This window comes from Peromyscus eremicus, chromosome X, assembly GCF_949786415.1.
Source record: "Peromyscus eremicus chromosome X, PerEre_H2_v1, whole genome shotgun sequence".
In the NCBI taxonomy this organism is placed as follows: domain Eukaryota; kingdom Metazoa; phylum Chordata; class Mammalia; order Rodentia; family Cricetidae; genus Peromyscus; species Peromyscus eremicus.
The window spans coordinates 107,621,312-107,643,827 of NC_081439.1; the positions used below are offsets into that span (position 1 = coordinate 107,621,312).

A 22,516-nucleotide genomic window follows, 5' to 3' on the forward strand; every position below is an offset into this window, starting at 1 on the left:
GGGCAGTTACACACATGAAGTCACAGCAGTTATAACAGCATGAGCAAAACCTGTGCCACCTAAAGCCAGACAAAACCCCTGCTTTAAGGCAGGAGGTACGCATGAAATCCCACACCTAGCTAAGGAGCTAATGGCAACTCATAGCTTCCGGGAGAGGGAGAATGACTTTCTTTAAGGGTATGACCCTTGGTCAGTGAACTACACTGTGGGTGATAGCCCCACACTTAAGAACTACAAATCGAAACTGATGTGTTTAAAAGAAAAACAGACATGAAGTTAGGTTGGTAGGAAGATTGAGGTGGATATGGAAAAAGGTGTGGGGTGAATATGATTAAAATGTATTCTATGAAATTCTCAAAGAATTAAGAAAATATTATTTCAACTGTAAAAGGCATTATGAGGTTGCTAATACCTATGGTATTTTTTCTTACTAATCTCTTTTTAATTATTTGTTTAAATTAAATTGTATACAACATTATATAGTATAAATTTTATAAACATGATTGCACAAGAATAAACAAAATACACATAGGATTTGGTGCTCAATATCTACATCCACTGAGTCTTGAAATGGATATCCAAAATAAAAGAAATTATTATTATAATGCAATTTACATATACCTTGCATTTTTCAGCATTAATATCTGTCATGCATTCCAAGACCAGGAAGCTTAACAGATGTACAGATGGAGAGATAGGGTACAGTGGGTCAAATAATTATATACAAAGGAAGAGCAACCTGAGAGAAACTGACATATTGAGAACCAATGAGGATACTTTAGTTTGGAAAAGAGCCTTCGAAATATTCAGGTCACCAACAACATTTTGATTACTATATGAAGTCTTATTGAGTTGACCATTAAGACACCCTGTGGTTTAGTTAATCAATTTTTAATTCTATTTTTTTCCATTTTAATCTATACTTAATTGCTCAAAGGAAGTACCATGCAATTGAATTACACAGATATGCATTGACTATCTCGATATATCGGGTGACATTGACTAGAAAAGCTAAGTAAAATGCTTCCCTAAAAAAGAGTGAAAAGATTAGAAATAATAAGTATGTTGAGCAGTGAACAAGTAAGTAATCCAGAAAATGTAAGTGCTAGAAATGAAGCATATAATAGAATGAAATAGCTTACCAGTGCTCAATATGCTGACTAATTATTAAAGAAGCACTCAGCTAATGGAACTTTAGAGATGGAGATGGTATGTTCTTAACTCTCCATACTTATTTTCCAAAACATATAGGGAAGGGGGATTTTATAGTCAGAAAAATGTTCCAGAGTTCCTTGTTTCACAGTTGGAAGGGGGGAGCCTCACTAAGACACTAGGGAGAAAAAGTATATATAGAGAGAGGAGCATATAACATGGTTAGCATTCATTCCGGAAGATTTGGGATGCATGTTCCATACTTATAGAAGGGAGTATTGTTGTTTTATTGATATAAAACATAGCTCTGGCCTTAATTGGAATAAATGAGTATGTATTCTTAGCAAATGGTGAGAGGCCATGAATCAAGAACAGATATTCAGGTTGCCCCAATGACATATTCCAATGTGAAAGAAGTTACATGAACTTGTATAGTTACAGATTTTAAAATTCATAAAGCAAGCTGATTTTGAACATACTGCTAGAAACATTGAGTAGAGAGGTTACAGCGAAGTGAAGATAGCCCTATAACAGGTTTTCGATGTTATTCTTGGAGTTTAATTTGGTGAAAGCTGGAAGTCTGCTAAGATAACACATTCTAAAAGACTTGTCTGGAACTTGAAAGGACTCAAGATAATATGGCTCTGGTCTGCAATATTCTATCAAGTCCCTATTAGTCAATCAACTTGCAGAATCTTTAACATAGGTGTGGCTTTTTCAGGGGGAGCAACTTGATCACGTTACCCAAACATTTTGAATATCAGTTTCCATGATTGTGTTAGGGTGGTCTTTGGCTATTGAGATGAGCATATCATCCCAAGGGATTATTGTTGGGATAGGAGTGCAGGAGAGTAATAGAGAGGGGACTATCAAGGTGAAAGTGACATGAGAGGGAAATAAGAAAAATAGGGGTCTCTAATTAGAGGAAAGAGAAAGGGATAAATACAGAAGAAGGAGGAAAGAGGGTAAAATAACAGTAAGAATGTCTGGAAATGTTATATGGAATCATACTGTTAGCCGTCTACCTAAAACCCCTACAGTTCAAGTATACTTGTATAGTTTAAATAAAATATTCTCATCTGGGCTGACATACAGTTTTATTTGCAAAGAAAATAGATGTTACTGGTACAGCATTGGGAACTGCTATAATTGATTTCCTCACCTTTTTTTATTTGTTTCATCTTCACAACTTTTAAAAAGATCGAGAAATTAAATAATGACTCTCTTACTTCCTTTGTGACCATTTTCTAAGTTGCTAAGGAAGAGATCATTTGGTTGTGGGTGTGTTTCTTGTGCTACTTATTTATTTATTTATTTATCCTTTTGTTTTCCAAAGAAAGAGAAAGAATTGTGTGTAGAGTGGGGTATGTAGCTGGAAGGTTACTGAGGTCACACCCTGCCCCGTGGTCCTGCAGCTGCTTATAAAATAATCATTCAGAGGTTTAATATTAATTACCAATTGTATGGCTTATGGCAGGTTTCTTGCTAGCTAGCTCTTATAACTTAGCCCATTTCTATTAATCTATAAATTGCCATGTGGCCATGGCTTTACCAGTCTTCTGGTATATTGCTGTTCCTTAGGCAGCAGCTGGTGTCTCTCCCGCCTCTTCTTTCTTCTCTCCATATATCTGCTTGGATTTCTCACCTGCCTCTAAGCTGCCTTGCCATAGGCCAATGTAGCTTTATTTATCAAAAATTCAGAGCAACACATATTCACACCACACAGAAAGATATCCCATAGTACTTCCCCTTTCCTGTCAAATCAAAAAGGAAGGTTTTAACTTTAACATAGTAAAATTACATATAATAGAACAGTTACCAAGCAAGAATTACAGTTATAATATTTAGTCTATTTGAATTTAGCAAAATTAAAGAAAATTTTCTATCTATCCTATATTCGTGAGTCTAAAGTTTAATATGTAATTTATCTTTAATCATAATCAAGGAAAATTATAATTATAACTATTTAGTCTTCAACTACTTCAAAGACCCCAGAAGGATATAATATTACATAAGTAAACAGGAAGAGCATTGTAAGCAACTTCCATAGTCTAGAATGACAGAGACAGCTGGCTACCTGGACAGTCACCCAAAGTTCCTCTGCAATGCTGGGGCATCCATCTTCAGCCTATAGGCCAATAGTTTTTTAGTCACTTCTCCCTGTGTCCTGTAGAATGTCTGGCAGTCTCCTCTGTGAAGCAGGAACCTGAAGGACCATCTTGCCTTGTTTTGGCAAAATTCAATGCTCATTTTTCTATGGGTCCTGCATATCTAGTTTATATAACATACTGCCAAGCAGTTCAGGCGGGAACAGTTCTTTGCCCAGCAGACTATTTTGTGCGAAGAAGAGGATAATCTCCATATGGAGTGTCTTCAATGCCCATCTTCCTCTTTGAAGTAAATCAGTGTGCCAGGAGCAGACGTGTCTCACCAGAAAGTCTAAGTTTTTAAAACATTTTAAACAGCCATATTCTGTAAGTCTTTGAAGTGTTTGAAGATTATCTACCTAATTGAAATATATCTATATATACCTAAAAAACTTAACTAACATGACTATAAGTTTGACTATCATGGATGATTAATTATTAATCTGTATTTCTTAATTATATGTTACAATTTTAAATGAGATACATAAAATAAAACCTTAAGCAAGAGTAGAAATATACAAAGAGTATAACAAAATTAACTTTAAATTTGTAATAAACTAAAGTCTATAGCAATGTAAAACATTTTAAACAAGTTGTTGCTCTTTAAAAGTAGGTTCAACAATTTACCCTTTCAGCCTATCAGGTCTAAAATATCCCCTTTTCCTCTTTAGAAAGAGATTGCATTTATAATTAACCCCCTTTAAATAAAAATAAACATTTATAAACAATATTTTGGAAATTTGGGCATAGCTTCTCCAATTTCTTGCTGATTGGGGGTGCTAGTAATCTTATGGGGATCCTGAGAAAATTAAGAACTATAGTTAAATCTTGGCTGTAGTAGTCTGTGAAGATTATTTTCTCAGCCAGTTGCTTTGATGCTGATTTTGGATGTTAGATCATCTGGGCCATGGTGTCATTGGAGACCTTTCAGGAGGTCTTGGATGATCAAACCATAATAGCCTGGAAGCAATCCACAGATTCTCATCTTCTGTGGACACAAAAGCAGAGCCTCTTTTCTAAAGCAACATATCCTTAGACACAAATTTTGATGTCGAGATACCTTTAAAATACATATCTGGTTTAATTCAGCAGCCTTTACAATCAAATGACTTTCTGCAGTTAAAATTCCCAAAGATAGCCGGGCTGTGGTGGCACATGCCTCTAATCCCAGCACTCGGGAGGCAGAGCCAGGTGGATCTCTGTGAGTTCAAGGCCAGCCTGGTCTACAGAGCAAGACCCAGGCACCAAAAGTACACAGATAAACCCTATCTCGAAAAAAAAAAATCCCAAAGACAATTTAATCCAGACACTCTGTGTGATTTCCATCTTTACATGGGTTGTTTTTATATTACTATTACTGTCTCTTTAAAGACTTCATTTTTTTTAAATTATCTGTTTCTTCCAATCTCTGTTTCTTTATATAATTATCTATCCTCCTTTTCCTCTCTCTTCCAAGCTTATGTGTATTTTTACACATAATGTAAACCATTTAGAGATTTCTTCCATCTGAATCTGTCTTTTGTGTACCTATAATCCTTTTCTGACCATTGCAAACTACAGAGTGGCTAAAATTAAAGTGGCAGCCCTGGCTGCTGACTCCGCCCACTTCAGCTTCCCAACATGGAGGAGGTACCCAGGAGAGTCACGCTTACTCCCGCCAACTCTGGGGTCTGTGCTGCCATCAGGTAGCATGCAGCTGGCCCTTTTGTCTGTATGAGTAAAAGCTATATCTGCCATGCAGCATGCTGTGCAGCTTGGAGACAGCTCTGTGTACTGAGGGGGGAAATGGCCATGCTGAGCTCTAGCCTGAACGATGTGGTGTCTTTGTAGTGGTATCTCCCCCATGAGACATGAAGCAGGAAGCTGTTTTTGGCTCCGTTTTAGAATCTCTTATTAAGTTCTCTCAGGTTGTAGGTGGAAACTCTTGCTCCATGTTGGGCAGCAAAATGTAGCCAGGAGGTTTCTCAGGTCCCACCCAGCCCTGTGGTCCCAGGTGAGAAGGTGGGAAGAATCTGGGAGAAGATGGGAGAAGGGAATCCTGAGCAGAATAAATTGCAAGAAAAAAGAAAAAAGAAATAGCATTGTCGAGTTATTGGCCTAATCTCAGCTATCTTACGCTGTTTCCCACTTCCCTGTCCAGCTTTCCTAAACAGGAACCTTAGATCTCTTCACTGCCACCAATTAAAATACATCTGTTTCAAGGATTTGCTAAGTGATGTTATGCAAATTGTCAGATGACCTTCTAAGACAGAGGTGACAAATATGTCTAATTATAGGTTAATTCAAATCTGCTTTTCTTGGAGGCACTGCATAGTAGAGTCCCGTTTGAACCACTTATTCCCCTGTGTCACATCATTTATTATTCTCCACACATCATTAGAATGTTCTTTATTTTCACTTCATGTATGCTGAAACTGAGCTTTAAGACTTATGTAACATGACCACAGACTAGTATTTTAATGAAAGTATCTGTGGCTCCAAGACCATGCTTTTAAACTCTAAAAAAGATGATTTTCACAATGAGAACTGGAGAACAATTGCCACGTATGTTCCCACTATTTCTCCACTGTCTGCAATAGGCATTGTTAATCTCAAAACTTCAAAATATAGTACTCTAGGCCTTCAGTAAGAAATGATAAGAATTCACACGGGAGATGAAGTAGTTTTACCATATATTCCATAACCTAAGTGCAAAACTTTCTTATAGTTTATATGCACACTCACACACACAATTGCTAAGAAAGACATCTTGAGGTGGATATAACAATGCAGAAAATAACGTTTAAGTTTTTCTACTTTTTGTTCTACTATTCCCTAAGCTCTGGTTTCACTGGACATTGTGTACTTAAGGTTTCCTCTTCTGAAGGTTTCAGAAACAAATTCATTCTCACTATGGCCATAAGGAAACTGATGCTTCATGAATTGGCCCTCATTTATTAGTACCAAAGTGACCTTCTCCCATGAGGGGATGAGTGATGGGTTAAAAAAAATCATACTACATAGCCATACATAAGCATTTGACCCAATATCAGAGGAATGAAAAGTGTAAATACTTGGTTCAAGCTCTGCCTGCCCCAAAGTCCACATAAAGAACCCACTGCTTGCATTGACAAATCTCTTAATTAGAAGATGGGATTCACTCTCAATTAGAGAAACAGATTGAGGTGTTCTGTTTAAAGATAAAGCCATTGAAAAGTGTGCAGCAGTCTGGTAGTGAAAAAGGCAATTAGGCATATCACCTGGAGCCTCCTTGCATTTGCAGGAGTGAATGCACAAACAAAACAATTACTCTGCTCAAGAGGCACTTCACCATGGCTCAGAGAGTGAAGGGGATGAATCAATGCTGATGAGTATTTAACGAATGCCTTCTGAGATTAATTCCCACTAAAAAAGATAATCACTCCCAAACACACTATATTGGTGTACTTTTCCTAAAACCCCACTGAATTTCTGAAAAAAATCACACATACAACCAAAAAGACAGAAGAACTTTTCTATCTTTGAATTCACTACCACTAAGAATATCTACTATTTTATTTGGATAGCTTGCTGTCTTGTATAATTTCATTAGTTGATTCTTTCAATGAGTAGCACCTTTTTGTATACAATTTTACCAAACACAAAATCACATTCAATTATGTAAAGTAATAAGTCCATAGCCCCCAGGGCATCACTGGGAAGGCATTTGGTAAGCTCTTCCTTAAGTAACTAGACAAAAAAAATTGAAGGCTGTAAATCTATTACATTGTAAAAGGTATAATAGAGAGATGGTGCTTATTTCTGAATATGAGAAACTTGTGCATGGTATTTCTAAATATGTTGGGAAAATGTCATAAACACTGTTCCTTGGAAGGAGCACAGGCTTTGAATTTGAATGCTTTTCCAACATAAAGAAAGATCCAATTACAGATCAGGACATTATATTGTTAGATGCATTAGATATTAAATGTACAATCTGATACTTTCACTAAATTTGATTGGTTATTCAAGTACATAGTGTACACATTTTTCTTCTGAATCTTGGAGGGTATTTACACATATTTTTTCTCCTAAATTGCCCATTTTGTAAGGTATCCTAATGTGTCGGATTATGACAATATGACTTCAGGTATTTTATAAAGTTCTGTTGTTTAGGAAAATATAATTCTTCAATTGTTTGGTGGTATCTGAGTTTGTAAGAGGAGATATTTTATAATAAAAGAATAAATAAGTATTAAAATTAAAATAGAACAGAATGAAGACTGCAAACTGTAAATCCATCTTTGTATGCCCATAAAGATTTCCTTAGACTCCAGAGATAACAGCCAGCTAATGAAGCACCTCAGGGAAGAACATTCCACATTGAATACCTAAGGGGCTCCTTTTGATTTAGGAAATCCAAGAAATATGGTCCTTAATATAAGGCTATTGGTGTAAATATTAAGGCCACTCCACGTAGTTAAAAGGAGATTTATTTAATAGCGTAACTTACAAATTAAGGGATAGGTAGGTTGCGGGGTCTGGGGAAGGTGTATCACAGTTCAGCGGTGTTCTCTGGAGCTCTGCTTGATCCACCTCCATCATCCAGGGTCCCAGAACGGAGCACTTCCCCCCCCCCCCATCCAGATCTCTGGTCTCCAGGCGCCTCTCTTGGCCCCGCCTTGTAGGCGTGACAGTTGCCGAAGTCTCAATGGGGGCTGGAACTTCCATATCAAAGCTGAAATGGCTACCCACTACATAAGGCCCAGCCACAAATTTTACTTAATTTCCTCTATTTATTAGCTATAACAAATATTTCAAGGAAACATTCACCAACTTGCTGAATAAATATCTTGTTTGAATTTATGTTTTTATTTAATTGTTCAGATATGTAGACATGCATTTGGATGCTTACAAGACAGGAATTAATATAAAAAATATAGTAATTACCATATAGTAATTATGAACACAGAGTCAACTAATTTTGTAGTTTGTTGGCTTTATTACACATTCTAGAAACTGTAAATAAAATATAAATATCAGAGATGCTTCTACAATACCGTTATTAGCAAACAGTTGTCAAAAAGTCCCAGCTATTCAAAGAAGTTCACATATACTTTTCCTTTCCTTTTAACACAGGGAATACAACCAAGGCTTTACTGTTGAAAATGTATCCTTCTGGTATTCACAAGATGACTTTGTATTAAAAATCAGTTCTGTCTAGTGCATGACTGCAAATATCAGAACATTAGATTCCCTTGGTAGATACTTATTAACATCAGATTTACAACTTCCTCACCAATCAAAAGAAAAAAGTTTGACTTATTTTTCCTCCTGGGTAAACACTGACTTTAACAAAGTTTGCAAACTGATGCCATATATATATATATATATATATATATATATATATATATATATATATATATTCCTTCCCAGCTACTTTGATCTATCTATCTATCTATCTATCTATCTATCTATCTACAACATCAATTTTCAATAGCACATAAATAATATTTGCACCACTCTAGGCTTAATTTTATTTTCTCAATTGATTTTTTTTAATCTAAAAATAAACTTTTACTTACAATTACTTTAAAACTTGTTTTAAATTCTGAGCAAGCAGACACCCAGGAAGATACTAGCTCCACTTTTCAGGCCAGAAAAGGAAACCATGCCCCTTATCTTAGATCAAGGGCCTCCCACATATTAGGGAAGCACTCTAACAACCCCTAGGGGGTCCCTCATTTAGCAAGGTACCCACAAGCGTTTCTCTGTGACTGCAAGGCATTTTTGGTTACCTCATCTCCCAATGCTCTACAACAGCAGTTACTGACCTCTGAAAGATTCTGGAATCCACTGACCTTGTAACTAGCATGTTCTGAGGCGCTGTTAAAAAATTTTCTTTCCTTTTCCCCCTTGAGAAAGGGTCTCACTATGTATCCCTAGCTGTCCTGGAACTTGCTCTGTACACCAGGCTGGGAATGAATTCAGAAATCTGCCTATCTCTGCCTCCCAAGTGCTGGAATTAATGGCATGTGCTACCAGCACCCAGCTTTGGCTCTTGTCATTATTTCTAACTCTGTTTCACAGTGAGCCAAGGTTACAGGTAATCTCAAGGAAATAGTTAAGAAAGTGGACCCCTGGTATGTTTTTTTGTTTTTGTTTTTTGTTTGTTTGTTTGTTTGTTTTTGAGACAGGTTTCTCTGTGTAGTTTTGGTGCCTGTCCTGGATCTCACTCTGTAGACCAGGATGGCCTCAGGATAGAACTCAGGAAAGGCTAATAGGGGAATTTCCAAGGCCATCCTGAAAGCCAGGGTAAAATTTAATGGGCAATTCCTGGATACATTTTTGTTTGAGCCGTTTCTGTGTGTGGCCCTTGGTGTCCTGGAACTCTAGAGCAGGACTCAGGATCTCTGCTGCCTCTGTCTCCCAAGCACTGGGACTAAGGAGGCGTAACACAAGGCCCAGTTTATCACTAGGAAACAACCAAGACTAAACTTCTAGTCTCTTCTAGCACAGAATGCTAGATCAATGCTCATAAAAGCAGGCTGTCCTCACGTGAGAGGCACGGGGGCCAAGAGGTTGTGTGTCAGCACCATGGAGTTCTGAGCACAGTGGGAGTGTGTGTATGGTTATGAGGCATGTGTCTTCCTAGCGTAGACAACCCCCATCTTAAACAGCGGGTCAGGGTTCAAACGGCACCACACCAACTCAGGACAGGCAAGCCTGACCAAAGCTGACACTGACGTCACACCATGACCTCACAGTACAAGACCATATGCCGCTTTCGTCACTTCCTAATCACATTTCATGTCTGAGGAGTAAGCTCCCAGGCTAGGGGTGCGCACACCTGTAATCTCAGCACGTAGGAGGATGAGGCAGGAGGATTGCTATGGAGTTTAAAGCCAGCCAGGATTGTACACAGTGAGACCCTGTCCTAAACAATAAATTAAGAAGTAAAAACCAAGACCCTTCCTTGCAAACTCAGGTATGCCCCTGGTCTGGTCCATCACTTTTGTCTTGAAGCGGTGGGAAGGACGTTTGGACTATGTGCCCACCAAGACATCAGGCAGGACGAAGCAGGGCTGTGCTGAGGTTCACAATGCTCGGACCCCGCTGTCTTTCTCCCGGCCTCTTCCTCCAGCGTGTGAAGGCAGAAATCATCTTCTCTGAAGATACTTGGTCATCTGAGATACAAAAGCACTCTTCCAGTGCACTGGGCTTTTGGGAATCCTCGTCCCAGTCTAGTTCAGCTGGCAGATGAGCTGATTGATGCGTTCACCTTGATAGCCAGGAGAACCCATCTCCTTGAGGAACCCCACTCTGTTCTTGGTAGCATGCCGGGCCATGGAGAGGTGGAAAGGGCACAAGAATGAGGAGATCTCCTGGAAATGCTTCCCCGGGAAGGCAATTTCATGGATGAGGTCTTTCAAGCAAATGACACCAAATCTCCCAAGGTGCTCCTCAAATCACTGTGTTGTCTGTCAGAGAGACAGTCTTATTGTTAATCCTTGCTTGTCCATGTTTCAAGGTGAGTTTCCGGACAGACTTCAGATTTGGAAATCCCCAGGTCACGTAAGGCTCCACTGTGCGCAGCATTTTCACACTTTGAGGGGTGACATGGACAAAGACACCACTGAACAACTTTTTCAGGCAAAGTTTTGCTATGGTTTTCTGTACCAAGAGACTCACTCCTTCTGTCCTTTCCATGCATATAACGAAGGCCAAGGAATGTTTATCAGGTACTTCCAATGCACGAGGTTTCACTTCTAGTCGCCGGACACACACCTTGTCACGCTGCCGCCGCCAGGAATCATGTACGAATGATTCCTGTCGCTTAAACCTGAATTCTTTTGATTTCCCCTCCCTCTTTGCCAAAAGGGCCTGCTTTGCCTGGGTTGCTTTCAGAGCCTGATAAGCCTTCCTCTTTTTCAGGAGATTTTCCGGAACCAAAGGGATCTTTTTTCTCTCCCCTTCCTCCGCCATCTTTCCGGTGCTACAGCTCTGATTTTAACTCTAGTAATCAGAACCACAAACACAGGATTCTAGACCTAGGTTCAATCCCCAGCACCATGGGAAAAGGATATCTGACTCTGATGCTCTACATTTTGCATATTGTTTTCAAAACAGAAGCCCTTGTTGTCACAAGCCATGTGGGTAATTTAATGAGGGACGTCCATTTTTAAGCCTGGCCTTCCTGTAGAAAAATAACACAATTCTTCTTATGGTATTTCAGGGCTAAAGTCTTTGCTCCAATGACACAAATCAAAAGTAAAATAAATGAAGGCTGGAGTTATGGATCAGTGTTTAAGAGCACTAGCTGTTCTACCAGAGGATCCAGATTCAATTCCCAGCAATCATGTTGAGTGACTTTTAGCCATCTGTAACTCCAGCTTTGAGGGACCTGATACCCTCTTCTGGTCTCTGTAGACATACCCCCATACACCCCATTCATACACACACACACACACACACACACACACACACACACACACACACAGAGAGAGAGAGAGAGAGAGAGAGACAGACAGACAGACAGACAGACAGACAGACAGAGACAGAGAGAGAATAAGAATATTAATGTTTAAAAAGACCCTACTACTTACGACATCTCAAACTTTCAATGTAAAATACAGAGGAATCGACATGGAAGCCATTGCAGTGTTTTCTATATGTTTATTTTGTTTTCTGGTTTTTCCAGACACCATTCATGCACATGGTGGACAGACATACACTCAGGCAAACCCCACCCACCCATGCACTTGAAATAATTTAAAAAATAATAGTTACCTACCTTGTCAGTTTAACTATTAAACTTTGTTTATGATATGCTATCAGTTTCCCAGATTTTGTATGCATAAACCATGAAGATGTTTGGTTGGCTATGTTGCACAATGATACCCTCTCTGAATTAAAATATCTCTTCTGTATCCTTTACCTATCTTGCCACGGCCACTTAGTCTCACTGTAACCTCAGCCAAAAACTGCCTCCCCCTTTTTTTTTACTTTAATCATTTCATCTACAGTCACCGAAGCTGGGTTAACCATCATCCTTATGGTATCTTTGTTCTCAGTACGATCACTTCATTTCTATTACTGCTGCATGTTAAGCATATAAGGCTAAAAATATTAGAAAATTTGAAAATGTACTTTGAAAATTCTTTCTTTCAATATCTCACTGAGGGGTGGGGTAAAAATATACCTCACTGAACACAGATGTACAAAATTTCAAGAGTCCCTGATTACTCTATTCGTGAAGAATAACTGAAATATTTCAAAAGTTTATTTCAATTAAATAACTTGCCAAAGGCATGATTTATTCATATTAAAATACACACTCTTTACCAGAAATGAAATATAGACAGACATTTAGAAAAGAGGTTGTACTTAACACTCAGGGGAGCTAAGGTTGCATGGAGCAACCTTATGGCATCATCTGTAAGTTAAATCACTAGATGAGAGTACTAAGTCACATCAGATAGCAAAACAAAAGTATGTTTTAATGATATGAAAAATAAAGAGGAGAAATACTGGGGGTGGAAATGTTTAAGCATGTATGGGGTTGGGCACATGTAGATCATGAAGGAGTAGTAGAAATGCTAAACAAAATAAAAGTTGTATGAAAATCCCATATGGAAACCTATGACTCTATAAGCAAATTTAATTTTTTTTTTTTTTTGGTTTTTCGAGACAGGGTTTCTCTGTGTAGCTTTGCACCTTTCCTGGAACTCACTTGGTAGCCCAGGCTGGCCTCGAACTCACAGAGATCCGCCTGGCTCTGCCTCCCGAGTGCTGGTATTAAAGGCATGCGCCACCACCGCCCGGCTGCAAATTTAAATTTTTATATAACAAAAGTCTCATAAAGAAGCTATTTTACATGGCTTGATAATGCTCTTACTTTAGATTAAACCAAGGGTTACTAAATAAAAATCAAGTTCTATGTGTGGAGTATTTTGTATGAATTCTTGGTCAGGGAAGCCCCTCAGGGACCCCGAGAAAATACAGTCTTTTGCTGTTCCTCTTTGTTGCCCACCAGAACGAATGTCATATTTTTACAGTTGTGAGGATTACTAAGCTGTTAACAGCTCTTGCTGTTCTTCCAAAGGACAAAAATCCAATTCCCAGCAGCCATGTTGACTGGCTTATAACCATCTGTAACTCCAATTTTAAGGGATATGACACCCTCTTCTGGTCTCTATAGACATACCTTCACATGTGGCATTCTCTCTCTCTCTCTCTCTCTCTCTCTCTCTCTCTCTCTCTCTCTCTCTCTCTCTCACACACACACACACACACACACACACACACACACAAATAAAAATACTATATGTTTAAATTATTACTAATGATACCATATACTTTCAATACAAGATATAGAGAAATTAACAGGGAATCTTTCTCTTTGCTGATAAGCTTTCATCTTTCTAGATGGTGCTTTGCAGGCTCCTGGGAGGAAGAAAAGCATGTACAGAATTAATCAGCGAGGGACCATGCAAACTTCAATGCCAATGTGCCAAGGAAGATGTGCCCCCTGCTGTAATGCTGACACAGCTGCTATGGGGGGTAGGGTCAGATAATTAATCAGTCACTTATATATACACTGAATACCCGTTCCACAGAAGGGAATGCATGACTACTACTGTAAAGATAGTTAAAAGCTCATGGTTGAAGAGGTCTTAAGGCCCTAAGGGAGAACTTATTATACTTCTGTAGCTAAATTGATGTGGCCATAAACTGCCTTCTAAATATTTATGTTTGTACTTATAGACCAATTCTACTGTCAGCACTGATCAGGGAACCTTCTCTTTGCAATTAACAGTGGTTAATATAGAGACTGATATTTGTTGTAGTTACTGAGAATAAGGGATATTGGAGTGCTCAGCCTCAAACATGATATCGATAACACCCCCTCTAAGGTTCAAAGAACATCTGACGATGAGATGGAAGGATTTTAACAGCTAGAAAATGAGAGAAGGGTTGTGGTGGTTTGAGTAGGTATGGGTCCCATTGACTCATGTGTTTGAATGCTTGACCCATAGGGATTGGCACTACTGAGAGGAGTGGACTTGTTGGGGGAAATGTGTCACTGTAGAGATGGGCTTTTATGCTCAAGCTAGGCTTCGTGTGACCCAGTTGTTCCTGCTGCCTGTGGAAAAAGATGTATAACTTTTAGCTCCTTTTCTAGCACAAATGTCTGCCTGCATGCCTCCATGATGATGGGCTAAAACTCTGAAATTGTAAGCCAGTGCCAGTTAAATGTTGTCATGGTCATGGTGTCTCTTCACAGAAATGGAAACCCTAACTAAGATAGGGGTTATAAAATGTCCTCTTCCATTGCCATTCCAATCATGATGCCATAGTAGCAATGACAACCTCTACTGAGCCTTCACAGACTGGTCTTGTCATTATTCAACCATAGATTATGGAGGGAACCATGGGACCCTGCTGAACTATTTACTACTGATGAATTGTGGGGGCGGTGCCATCATGGAAAGTTGGTGGACAGCTATGATTAAAGTCAGTGAGTCATAACATAAAACAAATAGACATGAATGTAAGAATGAAATTTGTACAAAATAAGAAGAGTCCACAAATGTGGTAATGAGATAGTAGAAGGGATGAGAGTAATCAGAATGAATTATATACATATATGAAATTATCAAGGAATAAATTTCATAGAAACTATAAGAAAAATGTATTTCAAGTAATTAGACATAAATATCATTACTTTTCCTTTATTTTATAAACGTTGAATGAAAACATCCAAAATTAAGGTCCATTTTGTGGATAAATAATAGCATTGTGAAATATGATATATCTATAAGATTTTTACTACTTTTTTACTTTTTTAATTTTAGAGATTATATTTCTCGATTTTCTCCCCCAAATCCTCAGTTCATACCAATGTGTGAGCTTCATTTTTGACCTATTTTATCTGATACATAGAAATTACATATTTGATATTAATAGTTAATTTTCAACACTAAATGATAAACTCTTCAAAATTCCAACCACAGCTTTTATTATCCTTGCTAACAGCATAGAACATATTTATTTAAAGCTTATGAGCTCACTGGAAGCTGTGGCTTTGTGCAAAGTGATAAATTTTCAGATGTCAGGTATACTCAAGAGAAACAACAGAAATATAAAGTATTTAACAGACTTGAAGGAAGTCACCAACTGTAATTGTTAATTATGATTGTCAAATTGATGAGATTTAGAATCAGTATGGAAACAAATCTTCAGGCATGTCTGTGAGAGATTATCTAGTTATGTTAATTAAAGGTAGAAGAGCGCTCGTAAATGGGGATGGTATCATTCCTTGGGTAGGGCCTTGACTGAATGAAAATGAGAAAGTGAATTGAATGCAAGCATCCAACTCTCTGCTTCCATTGTAGACACAATGTGAACAGCTGCCTCAAGATCTGCAACCATGACATCCCTGCAGTGATGGACGATATACACAAACTTTAAGCCAAAATAACTTTTCCTTCCTTAAGTTTCTTTCATCAGATATTTTGTTGCAGAAACAAGACAAGTGACTTAACACTCAGACTTCATACCAAGAAGTGACCTGTATGGGAAAATGATAAAATGGTTTTTAGATCTTTGAAACTGGTTTATGGGAGAAATGTAGAAATGTAGAAACTTTGTCTTAGCAAAGCCCTAGCATGCTGTAAGCAGAGATTAACGGTCCATTCTCATGGATGCTTGGAAACCACGAAAAGAGACAGTAGCAGACAACATGAAGTTTCTGAGGTGAACAATGACTATATTAGGAACTGGGCTAGAGGTCATCTGTGTGATACTCTAGCAAAGAATATGGTTGCATTATGTCAATGTTCTAAGAACTCAAATGAGCCTGAATATAAGTGAAATGTTAGTTTCTTTGACAGAAAAATTCAAGACAGGCTAGAATTCAGGCTATGGAATAACTACTGTTTGTTGCAACCCAAATACATGGAGAGAAGAAACAAAATAATAAGCATAAAAAATGTTTAAAAAAAACCAAAAATGCGATTTGAAGTAACATCCTAGGGAAGCATCTTTCCAGAGTCAGCACAGAGAAACTAACACAACTGTGATCCATGAAAGCTAGACTATGTTCCAAGTTGGCAGCAAAACTTATCAGTATTTTCATACACTTTTGGCATAAAAGATGCAGGATTAAAGATGTCACCGAGTCTTGCAGCATGGTTCTAAAGATCTGCTAATACCAGGCAATATGTGGGAGGATCTAAGTTCCTGCAAAGAGATGCTGAAATGTCGTTATATGAAGTTATGTAAATGAAGTCCACTTTGTAATGGAGACCCTGTGTCATTGGAGATGCAAATATCCTGGAATGTCTTTTGTGGAAAGCTACATGTATGACCCCAAGCTTGCTCAAGAGAGAGGTTTTGTGTATTGTATATCACAGAGCCAGATGGACGGATGGATGGATGGATGAGTGGGTGGGTCTACAATGCCTATTGAAGCTAAGATGATTGCATTAAAAACTCTATCATTCCCACCTTATTTTTCTTGTACTGGAAGACACTTAAAATTTTGTCTCATGTCTCAGATGAGCCTTGGGCTTTTAAACAGTGTTGGAATTGTTGAAGACTATGAGAGTATTTAATACTAGATTGGATGCATTCTGCATTATAAGATGGCCACAGAAGGTTGTCCCTTAACAGAAAAATGTTTGGATGCCACAATGACATAAGATAGGGAGTTGTTACGGTTAGTTTCCATGGTATTTTGAATTAACATGGAACAAATTGCTGGACCAGTCTCTAGGAAATTATCTAAATTAAGTTAATTATATTAGCTAGACTCCCCATATATGTAATCAGTACAATTACATGGGGTGTGGTCAGCACTGACTAAAAAGAAAGTAAACTATGCCCAAACATTCATACCTTTCTGTTTCCTGATTGGGGACACAATAGTATTAGCTGTTTCAAGTCTCTACCACCATGACTACCTTGCTTCGTGAATGATACCTTTGAACTGAGTGCCAAAATAAATCCTTCCTTTGGTATGTTGCATTTGTCAGGTACTTTTTACAGCAATACCACACATAAGCAATTCTGCTATCCACTAAGAAATAGTATAACAACCACTCAAGGAGCCAAAGCCACCTGGGCCTGAAATTCTACTTTTATTTTCTTTTTCAAGACTGCATTAGCTTTACTGAGCATCTAAGTAGCTACCCTTCCATACAGAAGAGTTAGGGTTTATCATACATACCTGATTCTTGGCACTTGATAACATGTAAAAAACTGACATGAAAAGAAAGCATGTTCAAAAAGGGTATCATTACACATTTATTATTCAAGAAATAATATAAAAAAGTAAATATTCACCTAAAACATTACATTGGGGATATCTCTGTGATGTTGGAAAATAACATGATGTTTTCTTCATTGTACACATTGTATATCTGATATCAGACAAATCTACTAGTCAACATCCATCACATAAGCAATCTCTATCCATCATCAATTTTGAAAAGTCACTGAAAAATCTTTAGATATGATTTGGCAGGAATAGCAATAGTTCTCTGAGGCCATTGGCAGATGTTTAATGTATTGACTTTAACAGAGACACAGAGTACATGTTTCATACATCAAAGCAGCCTACTGCCTTGACATCTTTCCTAGTTTACTCAGTCATAGCAGATTTTTAAGAAACATCATTGAAATTCTAGTGCATTTGATAGTACAATTAGAAGCTATATAAATATATACCAATAAAACATTCAACCAGTACAGTGCTACCAAAAGACCTTTTCATAAAAAGGGGGCAGCTATCACCTCAGTAATAGAATGGCTGGATGAAAAATAAATAATGGTGTATAGAAGAGCAGAATCAAACTTTTCTTGTAAGGGTATTGAGAAGAAACATCCTTTTAAATTGATAACTATGAGGCCATCCTTTAGGGAACAAAGTAGGCAAAGGAATTCCAGATTGTAGAGAGCCCATTGGCTGGGCAGGAAGAAGAAGTGATGTACCTGGACAGAGAGAGAAAATCAGATGACAGAACAGCAAGGTATACAGGCATGGGTAGAGAGGAAGTAGCGCTCTTTGGAAGCTGCAGAGTTGGTGAGGTGAGGTTAGCTGTGGATTTCCCTACTTCCCTGATCTCTCAGGTTTTCACCCCTATATCTGGCTCCGTGTTTTCTATTAATAAGACTGTTTAGCAATTTGTCTACATAAGGGAAGCTGAAAACTTGCAGACATGTAAACAAGTAGACTCACTAATGTCCCCTCTTTTCAAGTAAAAAAAAAAAACTTAATATTAATCTTAACTTTTGGTTATTCTTGCAAAAGGCAAGAACTGGAGTGCTAGATATTTAAGAAGCATTTGTGTGTTGCATGTAGGTAAAACAGGAGTTCTTTTTTTAAAAAAAATTTTATCTATTTATTCTACATCCCAGGTGCAGCCTCCCCCCATCCTCCCTTTCCAATTCTTCCCCTCTGTTCTCTACTCCCATTCCCAAAACAGGAGTTCTTAATGTTATTTATGAAATGATATTATACCACATGAAGTAATGACAATAAAAAAGTAGGTTGTTAGTGGTAGAATAACTGGTACAAGTAAGTGACCATGTTGACAATTTGAGGCCCCACAAACTGACTCCTTGAAGCTATTCTAAAACATCAAAAAATTTCAAAACAAAAGTTTTTCTTACATTCAGTTTCTATGTCATATCATCTAGAATTGGCTAAATTAGTACTACTTGAAATAATTTATTCACAAATGTCTTAAGGCAATTAGACAAGAACTACACCAAGAAAGGAATTTTTCATTACATGTAAACAATGTCAGACATATTAACAAACAGGTAAAACAAAGTGATGTCGTTTAGATATATCAAACTCTGCAAGTCTTTGTCATCCTGTAAACAAATTCTCATAATGATTGAAAAAGATTATTTCTAAATACTAAATACAAGTAGATCAAGCAGTGTGGTCCAATCAATAACTAATATTCCTCTCTATCTTTGATTTCTGAACAAACAGTAAGGCCGCTGGAGAACCAAATAGCAGCGTTATTATTAATGGAGATAATTTAAGAAGTTAGGTTCTCTGTGTGCCATTGGTTAGATTCTCAATGCTCATCCACATCTATATTGTGTGACAAACTGATTTTTCTTCTACTGTGAGTAACTTGGCATTAAAATACTTAGGGCAAACATTCCCTGGGGGAAATATGTGGTTTCTGCAGAGAGGCTGAGAGATTAAAAGAAAAAGAGAAGATTCCAAGTACTTCTATTGAATTTTTCAATTGGAAAATTAGCTCTTCCTCTGATCATGTGTTTGAATAGATCTGGGGCATAAAGCCACCTTGAGTTGTGTAATTAGTATTTCTATAAATGCAAATCATTTAGGATAAATGATGTTTCATATATGTCTGACTTATCCCACATCTCTTACATGTAATTTCTAGCAAATTTCATTCCAGTGTAATGTAATATACTATCAATTAAGATTAGTGTTTTAAACTCAGACTCTGGAAGCAGATATATGATATTATGAGTTCTAACTCTGGAACTTACTGTTTAGATGACATAAAGCTGGTTGATCTAAGGAGTTCCATATTTTCTTCCATATTCATATCCAAAGAATAATGTTGTGAGAATTAAATATGGTAAACCTTCCAAATAAGCTGTTCTAATACATTAACAGATCCTCCAAAAATCATTGTTATAAGAATAATGTGTTAGTTAAAATGAGGTTGAGATTATCAGAAGACTCCTTTTCCAATCTTCCCTCTTGGGAAAAGGAATCATACACAATATCATAAGAACACACTATCATGGTTTACTTGAATGGATGGCTAATAGAGAATAAGACTCTAAGAAGATTGGATATAAATACATCCTAGTTTGATAAAGAGGGATGTTTAGAGAAGTTGAGGGAAAGCTTAGTTGCAAGTGTTAGAAAAACAAGGATCACTAATGCTAAAACTGTGCAATTTTATCTTCTCTATCATCATACTTTGATCTACTTCAAAACATACAAGAAATAAATGTGTCTCTAATGCAATACTCTTTGTCTGAAGTATAGTAATTTGGTGGCATCTGCTTGACCCCAAAAATTTCTTAACATCCTTTGAAGACAGCAATACAGACACTGATGATTCTTTCATGTTGAATTTTCAATGGTTTTCTTTTATATGTCTAGTGAATAAAAAATTTGAAAAAGACTCCCATCCTATAACATAGCTCTATTTAAAAAACTATAATTCTAAGCACAAATATAACTGATTTCTACTGGTATTCTCTCATATTGCATATCTTCCTAGGAACAGATCTGAATTTGATCTATGGAGGCTAAACACAGAGCATTCAAGAAAAAAGACATAAGAATCCAAACCAAAATTTTCTTATTCCCTAATGTAATTCCTTTCTCATTTAATGACTAGCTCCTGGCTGTTCACATTTTGTCCTATTTCCATTATATCCAACGTGTCCAAATAGCTCTTAGAAAAGAAATGCATCATTATTGTTAAATATAGACATGAAAAGGCAAAGTTAATAGTCATTTTAATTGTACTTTCTTCAGTGTATTAGGCAATCCATTTTGTTCCTGATCTCCCTATGATATAATAACAAAGGCTTCCCATTACCTGTACTCTTTTAATCTCTGGCTGCTCTTGTGAGCCTGAATTCATTTCACTTTCCTGCTGCCTTTATCTTTCACCCTAAAATTCTTAACTGATACAACAGACTCTTATTTTATTCCATTTTCTTCTTTTTCCCCTGTTTCCAGAACAGATTTTTCTTTACCTGGAGATCTTTGAACAGTCCTTTGGGAAGCTGCACTGAATTCGTCTTGCTCTTTACAATTTCTCTGAAAAAGAAAACTACAATCTGTTGTGCTTTAATTATAATTTCCCTCAGGATATGCTACCCTTCCATAGCCAGGAAGTTTAACACTTCTCCCTAGTAGAATCACCAGAATCACTCGATTGCTTAGTTCCTCCAAATCTTCAAGCATTTTGTAGTCTGAAATTCCATTTCTAACCCAATTTAAGTGCCTTTGGTCACTGGTTTCCTACCCTCTGAGTTTCCCACATTTCCAATCGATTTCCCAGGCTAGAATTGGTTTTCTTCACAGCTATGAATTGACTAAGATCCATTAGCTTAGCTGAATTTCTTACTCATATATCTAGATATATTTTACTTTTTTAACACAAATGAATTGGAAAAAGGAAATTGGATATTAGCGAAGTCTGGGTAAACGAACTGTTTAAACCCAATGGTTTCAATTAAACTTGTATTTGAGAGAACAAATCTGTTATTAAACTTTGAAGGAATGTAGTTAGGATGACTTGCAAAAGGGCCATTCTGAATCATTGCAATTGAATAATATGGGTGATGAACACTTCTGTGTTAAATAAATACAAATGGATAATTTGAAAATACATATATACATGGACATATACATTCATGAATAATGTATATATACACAGATACACACATGTTATTTAAATATTTAAACTTTGACTGTTTAAGTTTCTATTTACTTTTTAGATCTCAGAAAGAACAGCTGCCTCTTCTATCTCAACTCTACCATGAAGGTTCAGTTGGTTCCCATAGCATTAATAAATAGATTGGAAATTGATCTTACAACATTATTCTAGAATTAGTTAATAAAAGCTAGTTCTAATATCTTTAAAGGCAAAGATTATGTCAATGTATATTTTTGTGACTATATATGTTTGTAATCTAGCATATTAACCAACATCTATGGGAACTTAATTATAAATCAAAATAAAACTGTCATGTTTTCTGCTTATATTAATAATCTAAATTAATAAGACCAGAAAGGAGTAAATATATATGTCCAAAAAGGTAAAACTTGATGTCATGATCCCAGCCAATTTACTTATTCCAAATGAGAATATTTACAGTTGGGAAGGAGCAGAAGTATATTTTGTATCTTTCTTAGTCATTGCTACCAGTCATGTACTACATTTGCTGAAGCCATCATCCAAAATTTGATATTAACAGAATACAACAGGTGAAATAGAAGAAACTATTTAAGGGGAAATAGTCAGATTTTCTGGAACACATTTGTTCAGGTTTTCTCTTATCATGGATGTTTTTTATATAATGTTATCAACAAATTCCCAATGACACAGAAAGAGACAGACAGACAGATACACACACACACACACACACACACACACACACACACACACACGCACATGCACACAAACACATATGTTCATTTACTAATCAGACAAAGAGACCTTCGGATTTTC

General features: G+C 37.0%; 1 pseudogene; it reads right to left on the reverse strand.

Moving 5' to 3' along the window:
- Nucleotides 1-10,345: 10,345 nt before the first annotated feature.
- LOC131899576 (large ribosomal subunit protein uL30-like 1) lies at nucleotides 10,346-11,255 on the reverse strand (annotated as a pseudogene).
- Nucleotides 11,256-22,516: the final 11,261 nt, after the last annotated feature.